Source organism: Eleutherodactylus coqui, chromosome 1 (assembly GCF_035609145.1).
Source record: "Eleutherodactylus coqui strain aEleCoq1 chromosome 1, aEleCoq1.hap1, whole genome shotgun sequence".
NCBI classification, from domain to species: Eukaryota; Metazoa; Chordata; class Amphibia; order Anura; family Eleutherodactylidae; genus Eleutherodactylus; species Eleutherodactylus coqui.
Genome location: NC_089837.1, coordinates 89064985 through 89085310, shown reverse-complemented (window position 1 = coordinate 89085310; position 20326 = coordinate 89064985). Strand labels below are relative to the sequence as shown.

The 20326-nt window shown below is 48.1% G+C and overlaps 1 pseudogene; it reads right to left on the bottom strand.

Moving 5' to 3' along the window:
- Window positions 1-910: 910 nt before the first annotated feature.
- Window positions 911-20326, bottom strand: part of LOC136610040 (alpha-1,4-N-acetylglucosaminyltransferase-like) — a 28560-nt pseudogene continuing 9144 nt past the window's right edge.

The window sequence follows — 20326 nt, the reverse complement described above, 5'->3', positions numbered from 1 at the left end:
CATCTCTATTAATTACCATTAAAACGTGAGGCTGGACAAACACAAATAACCAAACAACCCCAGGACCTGTTATGCTATTCTGTAGCACTGAGCAGTGAACATTAAGAGCTCAAGAGGGCCTGAAGTAAGAGCCCCTCACGTATCCTCAATGATGAGAATTTATTACCAGGAACAGTCCCTGATCAAGGGGTGTCCTGTGTGTTGTGTATTACATATTAGTGGGTTTCAGGATAGTGGCCCACAGTGTACACATAAGAGAGAAGAAGGAGGAGATGTATACAAAGTTATAAAGTACAGTTAACTTGGTAACTGCCACTTCCCCTCAGGGGTTCTCTATTCCCTCAGGAGCTCACTAATTCAATCAAATGGTCATTCCTACCCAGAATTTGTATTTTTCTAGACCAATAGCTGAACAAAATGGTTCACTTGTTATTCTAATGGGTTCATTCTGGGAACACTTAATAGTGTAACGACTTTGATTTTTAAACAGAAACCGCAGAAAAAATATATGCGTACCTTGATTACCCTTAATATAAATTTCCAAGAGAGTAAACAAACGTTGCTCCGTTGGGGGGGGGGGGGGGTGCTGACGTTGCAGTAGGCGTGTCCAGGGCACCAGGGTAGTATTCCCCTATGTAGGACATCTTAACTTTATTAATAGTGCAAAGTAAGACAAGGAAGTATATGGTAGTCCAATCACAGGAGGCAACACCCAGGCAGTAGAAAAGTAACTAATCATTACAAAGTTTAGTAGTTACAAATGAATACATAATGTGACATCCACATACATTAGCTACTGTTTATAAGTGTATGGGATGTGGATACAATGGATAAATATGGGCTCCAGGAAACCCTCAAGGCACCAATACAAGGACACTCTGCTTTTAATAGCTTCAGATTGTATTAAACTTCCATCCTCATTTGATTTTTCAAGGGCACTTTTTTCTCATCGATACAAAACACATTGCATTGTGTTATGCTAATAAAACCAACAGTTACATTATGAGGTCACTTGGTATAATAAAGTTTATTGGTGACTAATTACATTATGTAATATTTTTTCATAGGTGGAGGGACAGTATTGCCTATAGAGATGCTCTATCAGTGTGTTACTTCCAACCACCATGGGTTTCCTTTCACCATTCATAAAGTTCCAGAGATGAAGAGCATAAGAGGTTTAAAAGTTGGTAAGACTTTCCAAACCTCATAGTATTTTTTCCAAGATGGATACCAAATGGGAAAGAATCGTTCAGGATGAAGGTAGGAGACATTTGTACACTTAAGGTCATCCACGGAGTTAAACTGTGGAATACCACAATACTTATTTACGACACGTGTAAAGACGCCTGGTCCTTGGTGTCCCCATAATGCTCCTATATAATTTTGTACAAAGTTTTCCATGAACTCCCATGATAATTTATGGTATGGAGAGAGGCCAAAAATACCGTTGCTAGCACGTCTGTCATGTTCAGCAATTAGAAAGTTGTCCTCAGGAATGGGTCGAATTGAAATCACATCAGTATCCATATAAATGCCACCATACTTCCAGATCAGGGCAAGTCTGCAGGCGTCTGCTTTAACATGAGTCCAATGAACTTCTCTTCTGGGGTTTATCTAGGATTTATTAAAATAAGAAGAAAACATTGTGGGTAAATAGTAGCAAGCAACTTTGAGACTATTTAACTGCTTTTAACTTAAAGGGTTTGTCCCATATAGACCACCAATGTGCACATGTCCTATTGGGGCATATGGACAACATAGAGGGTGGTACATTTGAAGCCTCCACCATCCCAGTCCATTTTGTTCTTCAATTTGTCCTTAAAAATAAATTTAAGTTGTTAAAAAAAAAAAAAAAAAGATTTTGCCGGTGGTGTCCACAGTGGTGAAGACGGAAAGCTACTTCAGTGTTTACTGTCCATGGGTGTGATTTCGCCGGCGGTAAATTGGCAGCGATCACGCCATCTGAAGCTTCCCATAGCGTTGCTATGGAAAGCGCTGGCCTCGTGTCCAGAAGCAGAAAATCATTGTGATTCTCTGCTTGCGGCCAGCGATTTGCAGCATACTCCGAATGGCAGCGATTCTCCAGGTCAGTCTATCTGTCAGATAGGCTGACACCGGAGATCCATCTGCCGGCTCCCGATCCCGGGCGACTGCTCCCACTGCGGAGATCTGCCGAAGGATGCCGCTACGCCCGTGGACAGGCAGCCTTAGTCTGTCTGTTCATTACTTCTTGCCAACCTGTCTGTACAAAGTAAATACAATTTAAAAGCTATCAAATTTTTAATTAGAGCTTTAACTAAGAAAGAAAAATTAAAACTTCCTGCAATACTGGAAACATTGCTTTAATGCATGCTTCACATGACAAGAACAAAAAAAGGATACAAAAAAACAAAACAAAAAGAAAAAAGACCTAAGTCTTTCCTGCACATCTAATGCCTAATATTTGGGAGTGCTCATAAATTTGTTCGACTCTATTGCCATGGGGTAATTGCCCCGATCTATAGGACATGTAATATTTGTAACTCTGCACACCCAAAAGGTGTATTAGATCTCATGAGAGATTCCTTTCACGGCCATGAAACCTTGGGTATTTTCTGTATCCACGATCAGGGATGGAGGTACTTGGTTGCACACTGGATGCAATATCCCTCTGCAAATATTGAACAATTCATAGCCAAAATTAAAGAGCTCATTAGGTACAAAAAGGGCTGTTTATGAAAAGACATGCCATGTATACCTAGAATACACAGTATTGGTGTCTTCTGCACCAGGCTTGGCATCTGCTGTTTTGCTTCAGGGCAGGGTCAACTTTACCTAATATTGATAAACTCCTTATGCCCTGACTATGTGATCTGTTAGGACTTTTGCAATGTACACATATGCATTTATAGTAGTTATACAATATGCCTGCTGTGTTATATCTAGCACCAATATTTTGATGTTTTCTACATTGGGACATTTCAAGACTAGAGATGAGCGAACGTACTCGTCCGAGCTTGATGCTCGGGCGAATATTAGGGTGTTCGGGATGTTCGTTACTCTTAACAAGCACCACGCGGTGTTCGGGTTACTTTCACTCTCCTCTCTGAGACGTTAGCGCGCTTTTCTGGCCAATTGAAAGACAGGGAAGGCATTACAACTTCCCCCTGTGACGTTCAAGCCCTATACCACCCCCCTGCTGTGAGTGGCTGGGGAGATCAGATGTCACCCGAGTATAAAAGTCGGCCCCTCCCGCGGCTCGCCTCAGATGCCTTGTGAGTTAGCTGAGGGAAAGTGCTGCTGGTGCCGGAGCTGCTGTAGGGAGAGTGTTAGGAGTGAGTGTAGGCTTCAAGAACCCCAACGGTCCTTTCTAGGGCCACATCTATCCATGTGCAGTAGTGTGGAGGCTGCTGTTAGCAGTGTTGCCCTTTTTTTTTTTTTTCAAAATCGGCTGTGCAGAGCATTGCGCCATGCAGTAATACTACAGGGACAGAAGTGGTGGTTAGGCAGGGAGAGTGTTAGGAGTGAGTGTAGGCTTCAAGAACCCCAACGGTCCTTCTTAGGGCCACATCTATCCGTGTGCAGTAGTGTGGAGGCTGCTGTTAGCAGTGTTGCCCTTTTTTTTTTTTTCAAAATCGGCTGTGCAGAGCATTGCGCCCTGCAGTAATACTACAGGGACAGAAGTGGTGGTTAGGCAGGGAGAGTGTTAGGAGTGAGTGTAGGCTTCAAGAACCCCAACGGTCCTTCTTAGGGCCACATTTAACCGTGTGCAGTACTGTGCAGGCTGCTGTTAGCAGTGTTGCATTTTTTTTTTTTTTCAAAATCGGCTGTGCAGAGCATTGCACCCTGCAGTAATACTACAGGGACAGAATTGTGTAGGCAGGGCCAGAAGACATATATTATTGATTGCCTCTGACAGTCCTCAGCGTTCTGGGTACGTGTGTGGTGGGTGGAGAACGTAAAGAAATCATACGCAGCCAGTTACGTTTAACAGCAGGCTTGCGCCAATTTATTTCCTGCCTGGGAAAAATCACCGCTCTGCTGTAGTTAATAACTCTGCAACCCTGCAGTTCTGTGACACATTTGCAGGGCCAGAAGACATATTTATTATTGATTGAATATACGCAGTGGGCCTTTCCTTGAAAAAAAAGGGAAAACATTCTATTTGGCCTGCAGGCTTGCGCCAATTTATTTCCTGCTTGCGAAAAATCACCGCTCTGCTGTAGTTAATAACTCTGCAACCCTGCAGTTCTGTGACACATTTGCAGGGTCAGAAGACATATTTATTATTGATTGAATATACACAGTGGGTCTTTCCTTGAAAAAAAAGGGAAAACATTCTATTTGGCCTGCCTCTGACAGTCCTCAGCGTTCTGGGTACGTGTGTGGTGGGTGGAGAACGTAAACAAAAATCATACGCAGCCAGCTAAGTTTAACAGCAGGCTTGCGCCAATTTATTTCCTGCCTGGGAAATCACTGCTCTGCTGTAGTTAATAACTCTGCAACCCTGCAGTTCTGTGACACATTTGCAGGGCCAGAAGACATATTTATTATTGATTGAATATACGCAGTGGGCCTTTCCTTGAAAAAAAAGGGAAAACATTCTATTTGGCCTGCCTCTGACAGTCCTCAGCGTTCTGGGTACGTGTGTGGTGGGTGGAGAACGTAAAGAAATCATACGCAGCCAGCTACGTTTAACAGCAGGCTTGCGCCAATTTATTTCCTGCCTGGGAAATCACTGCTCTGCTGTAGTTAATAACTCTGCAACCCTGCAGTTCTGTGACACATTTGCAGGGCCAGAAGACATATTTATTATTGATTGAATATACGCAGTGGGCCTTTCCTTGAAAAAAAAGGGAAAAAATTCTATTTGGCCTGCCTCTGACAGTCCTCAGCGTTCTGGGTACGTGTGTGGTGGGTGGAGAACGTAAAGAAATCATACGCAGCCAGCTACGTTTAACAGCAGGCTTGCGCCAATTTATTTCCTGCCTGGGAAATCAAATCACTGGTAATACAGCATGCTGAGGGGTAGGGGTAGGCCTAGAGGACGTGGACGCGGCCGAGGACGCGGAGGGCCAAGTGAGGGTGTGGGCACAGGCCGAACTCCTGATCCAGGTGTATCGCAGCCGACTGCTGCGTGATTAGGAGAGAGGCACGTTTCTGGCGTCCCCACATTCATCGCACAATTAATGGGTCCACGCGGGAGACCTTTATTAGAAAATGAGCAGTGTGAGCAGGTCCTGTCGTGGATGGCAGAAAGTGCTTCGAGCAACCTATCGTCCACCCACAGTTCTGCGCCGTCCACTGCTGCAAATCCGAATCCTCTGTCTGCTGCTCCTCCTTCCTCCCAGCCTCCTCCCTCCATGAAAATGAGACATTCTGAGGAACGGGAAGACTCCCAGGAACTGTTCTCGGGCTCCTGCTCAGATTGGGCAGCAGTGGTTCCTCTCCCACCAGAGGAGTTTATCGTCACTGATGCCCAACCATTGGAAAGTTCCCGGGGTCCGGGGGATGAGGCTGGGGACTTCCAGCAACTGTCTCAAGACCTTTCAGTGGGTGAGGAGGACGATGACGATGAGACACAGTTGTCTATCGGTGAGGTAGTAGTAAGGGCAGTAAGTCCGAGGGAGGAGCGCACAGAGGATTCGGAGGAAGAGCAGGAGGACGATGAGGTGACTGACCCCACCTGGTTTGCAACGCCTACTCAGGACAGGTCTTCAGAGGGGGAGGCAAGGGCAGCAGCAGGGCAGGTTGCAAGAGGCAGTGCGGTGGCCAGGGGTAGAGGCAGGGCCAGACCGAATAATCCACCAACTGTTTCCCAAAGCGCACCCTCACGCCATGCCACCCTGCACAGGCCAAGGTGATCTAAGGTCTGGCAGTTTTTCAGAGACGCCTGACGACCGACGAACAGTGGTGTGCAACCTTTGTCGCGCCAAGATCAGCCGGGGAGCCACCACCAACAGCCTCACCACCACCAGCATGCGCAGACATATGATGGCCAAGCACCCCACAAGGTGGGACGAAGGCCGTTCACCGCCTCCGGTTTCCACCGCTGCCTCTCCCCCTGTGCCCCAACCTGCCACTGAGATCCAACCCCCCTCTAAGGACACAGGCACTACCGTCTCCTGGCCTGCACCCACACCCTCACCTCCGCTGTCCTCGGCCCAATCCAGCAATGTCTCGCACTGCACCGTCCAGCCGTCGCTAGCGCAAGTGTTTGAGCGCAAGCGCAAGTACGCCGCCACGCACCCGCACGCTCAAGCGTTAACCGTCCACATAGCCAAATTTATCAGCCTTGAGATGCTGCCGTATAGGGTTGTGGAAACGGAGTCCTTCAAAAGTATGATGGCGGCGGCGGCGGCCCCGCGCTACTCAGTTCCCAGTCGCCACTACTTTTCCCGATGTGCTGTCCCAGCCCTGCACGACCACGTCTCCCGCAACATTGTACGCGCCCTCACCAACGCGGTTACTGCCAAGGTCCACTTAACAACGGACACGTGGACAAGCACAGGCGGGCAGGGCCACTACATTTCCCTGATGGCACATTGGGTGAATTTAGTGGAGGCTGGGACAGAGTCAGAGCCTGGGACCGCTCACGTCCTACCCACCCCCAGAATTGCGGGCCCTAGCTCGGTGCTGGTATCTGCGGCGGTGTATGCTTCCTCCACTAAACCACCCTCCTCCTCCTCCTCCTCCAACGCAACCTCTGTCTCGCAATCAAGATGTGTCAGCAGCAGCACGTCGCCAGCAGTCGGTGTCGCGTGTCATGGCAGCACAGCGGTGGGCAAGCGTCAGCAGGCCATGCTGAAACTACTCAGCTTAGGAGATAAGAGGCACACGGCCCACAAACTGCTGCAGGGTCTGACAGAGCAGACCGACCGCTGGCTTGCGCCGCTGAGCCTCCAACCGGGCATGGTCGTGTGTGACAACGGCCGTAACCTGGTGGCGGCTCTGCAGCTCAGCAGCCTCACGCACGTGCCATGCCTGGCCCACATCTTTAATTTGGTAGTTCAGCGCTTTCTGAAAAGCTACCCACGCTTGTCAGACCTGCTCGGAAAGGTGCGCCGGCTCTGCACACATTTCCGCAAGTCCCACACGAACGCTGCCACCCTGCGCACCCTGCAACATCGGTTTAATCTGCTAGTGCACCGACTGCTGTGCGACGTGCCCACACGGTGGAACTCTACGCTCCACATGTTGGCCAGGCTCTATGAGCAGCGTAGAGCTATAGTGGAATACCAACTCCAACATGGGCGGCGCAGTGGGAGTCAGCCTCCTCAATTATTTTCAGAAGAGTGGGCCTGGTTGGCAGACATCTGCCAGGTCCTTCGAAACTTTGAGCAGTCTACCCAGGTGGTGAGCGGCGATGCTGCAATCATTAGCGTTACCATTCCTCTGCTATGCATCTTGAGAAGTTCCCTGCAAAGCATAAAGGCAGACGCTTTGCGCTCGGAAACAGAGCCGGGGGAAGACAGTATGTCGCTGGATAGTCAGAGCACCCTCCTGTCTATATCTCAGTGCGTTCAGGAGGAGGAGGAGGAGCATGAGGAGGATGAGGAGGAGGGGGAAGAGACAGCTTGGCCCACTGCTGACGGTACCCATGCTGCTTGCCTGTCATCCTTTCAGCGTGTATGGCCTGAGGAGGAGGAGGAGGAGGATCCTGAAAGTGATCTTCCTAGTGAAGACAGCCATGTGTTGCGTACAGGTACCCTGGCACACATGGCTGACTTCATGTTAGGATGCCTTTCTCGTGACCCTCGCGTTGCACGCATTCTGGCCACTACGGATTACTGGGTGTACACACTGCTCGACCCATGGTATAAGGAGAACCTTTCCACTCTCATTCCCGAAGAGGAAAGGGGTTCGAGAGTGTTGCTATACCACAGGACCCTGGCAGACAAGCTGATGGTAAAATTCCCATCCGACAGCACTAGTGGCAGAAGGCGCAGTTCCGAGGGCCAGGTAGCAGGGGAGGTGCGGAGATCGAGCAGCATGTACAGCACAGGCAGTACAACAGTCTTTAAGGCCCTGGACAGCTTTATGGCTCCCCAGCAAGACTGTGTCACCGCTCCCCAGTCAAGGCTGAGTCGGCGGGAGCACTGTAAAAGAATGGTGAGGGAGTACGTAGCCGATCGCACGACCGTCCTCCCTGACGCCTCTGCCACCTACAACTACTGGGTGTCGAAGCTGGACACGTGGCCTGAACTCGCGCTGTATGCCCTGGAGGTGCTTGCTTGTCCTGCGGCTAGCGTCTTGTCAGAGAGGGTGTTTAGTGCGGCTGGGGAATCATCACAGATAAGCGTACCCGCCTGTCAACCGACAGTGCCGACAGGCTTACACTCATCAAGATGAACAAAGCCTAGATTTCCCCAGACTTCTCTTCTCCACCAGCGGACAGCAGCGATACCTAAACAATACGTAGGCTGCACCCGCGGATGGAAGCATTGTTCTCTATCACCATCAAAAACGTGGACCTTTTAGCTTCATCAATCTGTGTATAATATTCATCCTCCTCCTCCTGCTCCTCCTCCTGAAACCTCACGTAATCACGCCGAACAGGCAATTTTTCTTAGGCCCACAAGGCTCAGTCATATAATTTTTGTGAACAATTTTTATACGTTTCAATGCTCATTAAAGCGTTGATACTTTCACCTGAACCAATTTTTATTTTAACTGGGCTGCCTCCAGGCCTAGTTACAAATTAAGCCACATTAACCAAAGCGATTAATGGGTTTCACCTGCCCTCTTGGTTGGGCATGAGCAATTTGTCGGACGTACATTAGTACTGTTGGTACACCAATTTTTTGGGGCCCTCGCCTACAGTGTAATCCAATTAATTTTTTGCCCACCTGCATAAAAGCTGACGTTACATCAGCTGTGTTGGGCACTGCAATGGGATATATTTATGTATCGCCAGTGGGTTCCAGGGAGCCACCCATGCTGTGGGTCCACACGGAGTTGTAACTACATGTGTCCACTTCTAAAGAGCCCCAGTCTGACTGGGGCATGCAGTGTGGGCCGAAGCCCACTTGCATTAAACATGACATTACCTCAGCTGTGATGGGCAATGCAATGGGATATATTTATGTACCGCCGGTGGCTTCCTAGCACCCACCCATGCTGTGGGTCCACACGGAGTTGTAACTGCATGTGTCCACTTCTAAAGAACCCCAGTCTGACTGGGGCATGCAGTGTGGGCCGAAGCCCACCTGCATTTAATTGGACGTTACCTCAGCTGTGATGGGCACTGCAATGGAATACATTAATGTACAGCCGGTGGGTTCCAGGGAGCCACCCATGCTGTGGGTGCACACGGAATTCCCATTGCCGAGTTGTACCTGCCTGTGACTATTTATAAAAAAACGCGGTCTGACTGGGGCATGCAGACACCTTGACACAATGAATAGTGTGTGGCACATAGGTTCCCCCTTGCTATGCCCACGTGTGCAGCTCCTGATGGAGGTGGCACAGGATTGGATTTCTCAGTGCTTCTGTACAGCATTGTGGGCTATCGCCCCGCCCCTTTTAAAGAGGGTCGCTGCCTAGCCGTGCCAACCCTCTGCAGTGTGTGCCTGCGGTTCCTCCTCATGGCAGACGCACTTATAAATAGACATGAGTGTGGCGTGGCATGAGGGCAGCTGAAGGCTGCGCAGGGACAGTTTGGTGTGCGCTGTGGACACTGGGTCGTGCGGGGGGGGGGGGGTTGGGCAGCATGTAACCCAGGAGAAGTGGCAGCGGAGTGTCATGCAGGCAGTGATTGTGCTTTGTTGGAGGTAGTGTGGTGCTTAGCTAAGGTATGCATTGCTAATGAGGGCTTTTCAGAAGTAAAAGTTGTTGGGAGGGGGGGGGGCCACTCTTGCCGCTATTGTGGCTTAATAGTGGGACCTGGGAACTTGAGATGCAGCCCAACATGTAGCCCCTCGCCTGCCCTATCCGTTGCTGTGTCGTTCCCATCACTTTCTTGAATTGCCCAGATTTTCACAAATGGAAACCTTAGCGAGCATCGGTGATATACAAAAATGCTCGAGTCACCCATTGACTTCAATGGGGTTCGTTACTCGAAACGAACCCTCGAGCATCGCGATAATTTCGTCCCGAGTAACGAGCACCCGAGCATTTTGGTGCTCGCTCATCTCTAATTATTATGCATTATATGGGTTTGTGGGTGGTATTATATGTTTGTTTTTTTTTTTTTTTCGTGGGTGGTATCATGTTTCATGGGTGGTATTATGTGTTTTCGTGGGTGGTATCTTTATGGGTGGTATTATGAGTTTTTGTGGGGGGTTAGTATTACGTTCTGTGTATTTACAAAAAAAATATATATATATATATGTTCATAAGTAGAGATGAGCGAGCACCAAAATGCTCGGGTGCTCGTTACTCGGGACGAACTTTTTGCGATGCTTGAAGTCAATGGGCGACCCGAGCATTTTTGTATATCGCCGATGCTCGCTAAGGTTTTTATTTGTGAAAATTTGGGCAATTCAAGAAAGTGATGGGAACGACACAGCAACAGATAGGGCAGGCGAGGGGCTACATGTTGGGCTGCATCTCAAGTTCACAGGTCCCACTATTAAGCCACAATAGCGGCAAGAGTGCCCCCCCCCCCCACTGTCCACTGTCAGCATAAAGTTCGTTCTCCTGTGCCATAGCTGTAACAGCTGTGGCAGAGAAGAACGGTGTTAGACCATTGAATTCAATGGAGCCGGCAATACAGCAAGTTCCACTGAAAGCAATGGGCTGCCGGCGATCGCAGGATGAATTGTCGGGAAGGGCTTAAATATATAAGCCCTTCCCTGCAATTCATCCAGAAATGTGTAAAAATAAAAATTTATACCGTATATACCGGCGTATAAGGCGACGGGGCGTATAAGACGACCCCCCAACTGTCACCTTATACGCCGGGAATACAGCGGAGCAAAGAATAAAAATCATTACTCACTTCTCCTGGCGTTCTGCGGCGCTGTTGCAGGCTGTCGCTCCCTCCTGGTCCCCGGCAGAGCGTTGCTTTCTGGACACAGGGCTTGAAATCCCCGCCTCCAGAAAACACACGTGCCTTCAGCCAATCACAGCCATTCAATGACATCATTTTATAATAAAAAGATCACTGTCTTATCTATGCTTTGACATAGGACTGCAGTATTTATTTGCAAACGTTTCTTTACTGTACTGTAATCATCTGTACAGTACTTACATTTTGCAGTACAGTGGGGATTCAGCAGGCAGGCAGCGTTCGCCGGCACTTTGGGGATTCAGCTGCTGTACTGTGTCAGGAGGCAGGCAGATACAGCAACGTTCAGCCGGCACTGTGCACTGTGGAGAGGGGAGGGGGAGGAGTAGGCGCGCGCTGATGCAGGAGAAGCAGGAAGTGACTGGCATCAGCTGCGCGCTGGCTCACTGAGCGGCGCCTGGCGTCATGGAGCAGTCGGCGCCCTTATATGAGGAATGCAACTTTATTTGAGGGACCGCCGCTGCCCTGACACATTTACCTAAGTTGAAAACCGTGTTACTTAAGAGCAATGCTACTCAAAGGTTTACTGTACTTCATGTAACCCATCTCTCAGGTGCTCGGAATTGGAAAAGTTTTAAGACTTCTTCCATAGAAGAAATAATTTCTGCAGTCTCATCCAACTGCACAAATGTGAAAATGGTGGCAATCCAAAACAGAACACTAAATTCATTTTTATCCAATTGGAACCTATGGTTAAATTACTTTCCCTCTCCTATTTAGTCCATAATGCCTTTTACTATACCTCTCCTTCCAAACTCTTCCGTGTCTTGAACATCTTAAACGCCTTAAATTATAGCCCCTAGGCCTCAAAGCAAATATGTTATACATGGTAACCGCAAATTACAGTTATAGGTTCTTAGTTACCATTCAATGCACAAATGACGTATTATATTATTCCTTCATTATAAGGTTTGAACAAAGCTTTACCTGTATTAATAACAGATCTTGCATTCAATAACATGTATAATTTCATGCTGGACATGCTCTTCAGCATAAGTATGTCATTCCTTTTGTATTTTCTGTTTCTTCTTTGTTAAATTTAAAATAAAAAGTGTAATGTAAGGGTGGCATGGCCGGGCGCCAGAGGAGAGCAGACGCAAAGTGGATTAGCTCCTGGAGACCCACACAAACAACCTCCATTCTTTATATACGAGCGACTTCCTGACTGCTTCCGTCGGCTGCCCGGCGTACCCGGTGAGGAGAGGTACGTGCAGAGAGACTGCCGGTGCCCCTAGGTGGTCCCAGAGAGTTGCAGCCTACCCGCCATTGAAAGCCGTCGGCTTTCCTAGCCACCCGGCCTGGTGAGGTTACACTTCTGGTCCCCGAGTGGCCCAACGGGGATAGAGGACTAATGGCATATCCATCTGCCGTTGCGGAGGCCATGCATCCTGCCCGGGACCCCGACACCTATTGTGGCTATCCCTAAGGCTCAGCGAGAGGGCCCAACACTGCAGTGACTGCCAACTTGTGGAAACTAAATAGCGGTGAGAGACTCACCACTGGGTTGCACAAGGTGGTGGAGGGCTGAAGACCCTGCAAGTTAATCCCTTCTGCTCTGGGTCTGCAAGACTCCATTCAAGCCCCTGAGAAGCAGGGCTAACATCACAGAAGGTGAATGCCTGGCACATACATACAGAGCCTGCAGCCTAAGACCACCTTCTTGTGCCCACTCATCACTCTCCAGTAACAGCACAGCAGCAGTTTGGAGACAGTACCTTATATCTCATTGAGCCAGATACCCATCACATATAAGGGCCTGAATTTCACTGCTCAGTGTCACCTCAGAATATATACAGCCTCTTCTGGTAGCAGCAAGAAATTCAACTTTGCTACACACAAGCTTAATATTAATGGCATCCAACTAGTGGACTATTGCACCTCCTAGTGGCTGAAAACGATACTTACAGCAAATCACATCACATTAATTTCTCTATAGAGCATCTCTACAGCATTAAATTAATTTACCAAAAATAATATATCTATGCATATAGATAAGTCACCATTTTCAACCAATAACACTAACGTTTCAACGTCTCAGCTCACCATATATTACAGTTTGCTCTACTACGGTCCCGTTGTACTTCAGAAAACAACTGCAAGACAACAATTTACTAATGTGAACAAATAAGATCTACCTCTCTTCCAGCGTAGAGATATTTGAAAGCAGACAAAATGGGGAAAAATACCAGAATTGCCAATCCTGAAACAAACAAAAATACTATACTATACTAACAGATCTCTGGAAAACAAACAACTCTTCAAAAAAATCACGTCTGAAATCCTGAAACCCATGAAAACAAGGAACATCGGTGAAGAAGGCAAATCCTCATCTCTATTAGCCCCGCCACCAGATTCAGATAGCGATTTCGAAAAAGAGGTGCAATCACAAGACGTCTCTGAACTAAGAGATTACATTAAGGTCTTGCCAACCAAAGATTGTATAAGAGACTTATTCAAAGAATTTACTCAGGCAATTAAGGAAGAAATATCGGAGCTGAGAAAGATGTCAAACAAATTTACTCAAGAGTACAAACATTGGAGGGCACTTGTACCCAGGTGGTTAACCACTCGGAGAGAGTGACAGAGATCCTCATTGATAAACACAAGGAAGCCTACATTGAAAAACTACAAATTGACAACTTAGAAAATTGCTCAAGGAGAAATAATAAATCAGAGGAATTCCTAAATCTGTCGTAGGGCTGGCTAAAAAGATCGAAAATGCTGATAAATAGATCTTAAAGGGGTTGTCCCGCGCCGAAACGGGTTTTTTTTTTTTCAACCCCCCCCCCCCCCCCCCCCGTTCGGCGCGAGACAACCCCGATGCAGGGGTTAAAAAAGTACACCGGAGAGTGCTTACCTGAATCCCCGCACTCCGGTGACTTCTTACTTACCTGCTGAAGATGGCCGCCGGGATCCTCTCCCTCGGTGGACCGCAGGGCTTCTGTGCGGTCCATTGCCGATTCCAGCCTCCTGATTGGCTGGAATCGGCACGTGACGGCGCGGAGCTACACAGAGCCGGCATCCTGCACGAGCGGCCCCATTGAGAAAAGAAGAAGACCCGGACTGCGCAAGCGCGGCTAATTTGGCCATTAGACGGCGAAAATTAGTCGGCTCCATGGAAACGAGGACGCTAGCAACGGAGCAGGTAAGTGAAAAACTTCTTATAACTTCTGTATGGCTCATAATTAATGCACAATGTACATTACAAAGTGCATTAATATGGCCATACAGAAGTGTATAGACCCACTTGCTGCCGCGGGACAACCCTTTTAATTTTCCAAGACCTGACACTTGACTTAGGGTGACTACCCACTACAGTTTTATTTCTGCAGGGGTCTATGGGACTTGTAATGTTAAAATCGCGATCGCGCAAAATCACGCTTTCGCGGTAAATTGCGATTTTGCGCGATCGCAATTTTTACATTACAAGTCCCTTTGACCCAGCAGAAAAAGAACCGCTGCGAATTTCGCAGTGAAAAAAAACTGTAAAGGGTAGTCACCCTTAGGGCGCCCACCCACTGGCGTTTTTTTTTCCCTGCGAAATTCGCAGCATTTTTTTTCTGCAGGGGTCTATGGGACTTGTAATGTTAAAATCGCGATCGCGCAAAATCGCAATTTACCGTGATAAATACTGGAGTGACGTTTACTCATTTTGGTCATTTATGGACGTTATTTGGGCTTGTGGTATTGAATATATAATACTGATTATCTATTCCAGTGGTGGCCTTTATATCATGGTTCTGAATTTAGTGGACTATTTATTTACAATAGTCACACTTTTTAAGATAAATATTGTGTATAAGCATATTATGTATTTAATACTAAAGTACTCTATAGGTATATATTCCCTTATATTTGCTAATGACTATTTGTCAATGTATGCAATATATATATACCTGATATATTAAGCCCACTATTACATAATAAGGTTTACATCTCTAAAACAGTTGCGGTATCTTTTTCCTCGATATTCTACAAAGTCCATATACAGATATTAGTGGCATGGTATGCTCTCTCTATATGATTTAGTGACACTTCGGTCTATTAAGGCTAACCGTAGATTATAGAGTTCGTCACTCCAGAACTGCACTTCCTTCTTTCCTATACCAGGCATTTTGTTGTTGCCATGGTTACGCGTGCTTTAGCTGTGCCCGCGCTTGCGCACTATGTGGGACAGAGCCTGAGGCCGTTTGTGCTACGGCACTCTGCCCCACCGAGCGCCAGGTGGGGTGCCCTGAACTTCCCGCACCCCACTGTCCCTGCCTACTTGCCCCGGTCCTGGCTAACCCCAAGCGGACAACTGGGCGACGGTCCCTGCTCTGGCTAGGGACCTGGCGACTACCTAGATGGAAACTCACTAACGGGGGACAGAGTGCCGACAGAAGAGGCAGGTGGAACAAACCAACAGAACTTACAAGTACAAGCAGGGCTGGAGATGGAGCTCACAGGCAAACTGACAGGACACTGAATAGCAACTAGTGCTGACTGAGACAGACCAGACTAGAGGCTAACAGGACCAACAGAAACAGACTAAGCAAAGGATAGCAAGAAGGAGCTGACCGGCAACTAGGGATTGGCTGAGGTAAACTGCAGACAGACTGACCAGATGAAAGCAGAACCAATAACTGGCAGTGAGCTCAACTCACTGGCAGTCTTTTAACCACACGGCTCCGCCCAGGGGCGGAGAGTGGGAGGAGGCCACTCCACCCACTGCTGTATAAGAAGAACGGAGGAGTGCGGGCGGCACCCTACGGGCGGACACTCCCACGCCGCCGCCCACCGGCCGCCCCAAGCTGCTGGGATGCCCTCGACACAGGGCTCCAGGCCACCGGAGCCGACGCCGGAGCGACGCGCGCTGACCGCGGGACCCCGTGCCGCGCTGTATGGTAACAGTTTGTGCATTACTATGACACATCGGCTGATTACGTCCGAAATCTCGCGGGACTCTGATACTCCCGCGCATACGTATTAACTATCGGGTGACGCTGGAGGAACCGGACGCCATGGAAGATGTGAGCTCATGCTTTACAGGTACTGGATTATTCATCCAGCTGTATTATATCTGTTTTTAATGGTGGGGTTAAAAGTGTTTTAAAGTGTTATCATGCTTGACAAGGATCTGGTAACAGATCGAAACGTTGCATGGGTGATATTGAGGAATAAAACGTTGGACTTTTACTGCATCTTTCCTGCTGCCGTGGATTTACTTTTCTCTCAGTGCTATTTGGAGTCTCTGGATCCAGGCTCCTTCCGTGGCTGGCATTTATATTGTTGAGTCCCACCTTACCTGGTACAATGGAGTATTGCTGTCTGCATTACCTTTCTGATGCCACATCTGTGACAGATGCAGCAGAGGAATTCTTCAATTCTCTACCGCAGCTGTCACACTTGTCAGCTGCGGTAGAGTATTCTGCTGCTTGCACCCCATCAATTGATTTCAGGGAAGCGTTTTAAATATAAGCCCTTCCCTGAAAATCCAGTTAAAGTGCTGTAAAAAACAAAAATAACAGATTCTCACCTTGCTTCAGCTGCCAGGGCTCAGCTGCATCTTCTCCTGCTTTCCCCTGCTCTGTGGTGCTGATCTATCAGCAGGCGGGGATTTAAAATCCCTGCCTACTGAAAGAGCTGAATGTGATTGGCTGAGGTGCTCAGCCAATCACATTCAGCTCTTTCAGCAGCCGTGTCCCCCGTGCATGCGGCAGATGTTATTCAAAGCACTAAATACCAAAGTGGACTCAGAGGGCAGGTACATCTTTGTCAAGAGTACAATTCGTGACAAGATATTCACCTTAGTTTATATTTATCCCCCCAATTGCCATGAAGACTCTTTTTCACTAATGTAATTAACCAATTACTCGAGTTTCAACACCCTGCTCAATCCCACCTTAAACACCTCAAATGGCTCCTCAGCTGTCTCCTTCCCTAAATTAAAAAAAAAATTAAGAAGCTGTTGGCAGTGGGCGTGGCCTAGCCGCTGAGGCCGAAGGACGCACGAGGCTGAGCTCCGCCATTACCCACCAAAAAGACGGCGTTTATCACCAGCGGAAGTCCCATCCACACCCGCCGAGGTCACCACACACTGCCCTGAGGAGGGAACTCACCACTCCAGAGGTGGCCGATCAGGTCTTGTGCCAGCGGGAGCGAAATGAAGTGTGTTGCCTGTGAGACGCGCCGTCACTGCGGACTGAGGCGGTGGCAGGGCTTCTGGAGGTGAGAGGAGCATTGCCAGATCTCTGTCCCCTGGACAGGCCCAGAGGCAGCCCGCAACCCCGACGGAGACGCTGGCGACGCTAGAGGCAGGGGACCGCTGCTGCAGTCTCAGAGAAGGAAGGCGCCGAGGAGCGGGAAGCAGCATAAAGAACTACGGAGGTGGACGTGGAGAGTGAAGGGACTGAAGCGCCTGGCGGACGGACGGCAGAGAGTGGTGAGTGCCCAAAGCAGAGGCTATCTGTCTGCATTACACCACACCCAGGCACCACTGGCAGACTCTGCAGAACAGGCCAGGGGACAGGGCCCTGAAGAAACACACCTGCCGGGGGTTGAGGGCACACAAGAGCACAGAGGTAAATTACCTGAAAAGCACCACTTACACCCTTGCTGACCCACAACTAGTACTGCCAGTGTTGCCCTCTGCACACCCTCAGACATTGCCACCCGCGTTTTCTCTTACTCCCCTTTGACTATTTAGTCGCCATGCTCTCCCCCACCCACTCCCCCAACTCCCCCTAAGACGGGGGGTAGCTGTTATAGCCAATACTCGGACGGCGGGAAGGCAAAGATATCTCCACTAAGCTGCTAATACAAGACCCCTGGTACTCCCGCTGAACCTAGCCAATCTCAGCCTTTGTGAAGCAGGAGCACAGAAGGCCCAATATGGGTAACTAGCTACTCACCATGTAAAGGGAGACCCCTGAGACCCATGTAACTACCAACAAGCTGACCAGATGAGCACTGTTTTGTCGCATAATTTTGAGTTATTAGCTCCCAGCGAAGTACTTTAACACACTTTTACAAAATAGTGAAAATTAGAAAAGACAGACACAAGGATCAAGTAGAAACACCCAGAGGCAGTAAAAACCAAGCCGAGATGGACAAATATCTCAAGAAAAAACACAACTCCTGGCGGCACAAAAACAGAAATCCTCGCTTTATAATACAGTCGAACAGCATACGGAGGACTCAGATTTAGAGTGTGCCTCAGTCACCTCGGAACACATTGAGGATGCATACAGAGACCCGATCTCCCGCTCTTTCCTTAAAAAAATTCTGACCCAACCTATTTCCCCGGTCATGAAAGAATTGGCAGATGTAAAATCAGAAGTCAAACAAATCGGCCACAGAGTTGAGGACCTGGAAAATGCGCATCAAGAACTGGTACAACACAATCTAGCTCTCCAGTCCACCCTATTGGAGCATCAAGACCAGTTAAACCATGCAATGCTTCTAATTGAGGACCAAGAAAACAGAAGCCGAAGAAAGAACATTCGCTTCAGAGGCTTACCAGAATCCACGGCACCTGAGGCATTAAACTTGGCCACTGCACATATCTTCCAGTCCTTGCTCAGAAAAGACAGAGCAGACGAGATAGTAATAGAGCATATCTACAGGGCCTCAAGGCCCAAACCGTCGCCACGGGAACCACCGAGGGATGTCATCTGTGGCCTGCTAAATTACTTGGACACTGCGGCTATCCTACAGAAGGCCAGTGACGTGCGCGAGATTGTCTACGAAGATAGTAAAATCCTCTTATTTCAGGACATTGCTCCCAGTACGCTGGCCAAGAGGCGTATACTGAAACCATTGACGGAGGCATTGCATTCAAAAAAGCTATCGGTGAGATGGCTCTACCCGTTTGGCCTCTCTACTTTCAAAGATGGCCAGCAGATAACCATCAGGACACCGAAAGATCTCGAAAAGGCATGGGAGAAACTTGAGATAACTCCGATTGACATACCATCGTGGCTACCGTGCCAGACTAAAAATCAATTGCCCCAACTGAAGAAACCCGAGAGCTGGTTACTCAACAGAGCCCCTAGAAGTCCAAGACACAAAAAGAGACAACAGATTGAGACCTAAGGTTCGGTCTCTCTCTCTCTCTCTAATTCTCCACTAAGCTTTTTGGGCGACTCTTTCTCCCGTTCTCTCCCTCTTCTCTACTCTCTCCCCAGAGGTTAAAATTATCTCATTTAATGTCAGAGGCTGGAATAACCCCCAGAAGAGGTCTCAGAGCTTCTCTCTCTTGAAAAAATACAATTCAGAGGTGGTGTTTCTGCAAGAAACTCACTTTCGCCATAACCGCATCCCCAACCTCCCAACCCACAATTATAGTCAATGGTTCCACAGCATGCATTCCTCGGCATCTCCATTGCAATCAGTAAAAATATCCCCTTCGTTCCTGTGAGTTCTGGGTTGGACCCAGGTGGTAGATACTTCTTTTTAAAAGGAACGGTGGCACACAAAATGATATCCTTCGCCAACCTGTACGCCCCTAATAAAAATCAAATTCTGTGGCTAACATAGATCCTGAACAAGTTCTAAGGATTTGCGGAACGTGTGCGCTTGGTTGGAGGGGACTTCAATCTAGTCCTAGACCAATTAGTTGATACTACCTCGGTTACCGCTCCGACCTCTCGAAATCAGACCCTCAGACTGAGGAGCCTGATGTCAGAACTGAACCTGTGAGATGCCTGGAGACTACTAAACCCCGGGCTCCGAGAGTATACATACTTCTCCCCATTCATGCATCCTACCATAGAATTGACTACCTCCTGATATCAGGTAAATATATAAACTCAGTCACCTCAACTGATATTGGCCCGATAACTGTTTTGGACCACGCCCCCATTTTTCTTTCCCTGTTGGTGGACAGTCTGCCGAAGAGAGAGTGGAATTGGCGCCTTAATTGTACACTTATAAACGTGAGGGACAACTGCACTCATTTAGCTGAAAAGCTAGAAGAATTCTTTAAAATTAACGTCTCTCATGAGATGCCCATCCCAATTGTGTGGGAGGCACTCAAGGCCTACATAAGCCTTGAGCACCAGAGTTAAGCGACAAAGAGAGGAGACCAACTCCCTCCTTACTCAAATCTCTGCTAAAAAAACCTCAAATAGAAACAATCCTAACAACAACACTCTTCTGGAACTCAAAGACCTAAGGGACAAACTTAAAAATGTCTTAAACATAAAATCAGCAAAGACCCTGTTCACCTCCAAATACGCAATTTACATTCACGGAGATAGAGGTTCAAAAACAACAAAGAGACTTATCAAAGAACAGAAAGAGAAATCCTTTATCTCACAGATCAGGGCCCCCACAGGAACTGTAGTGACATCC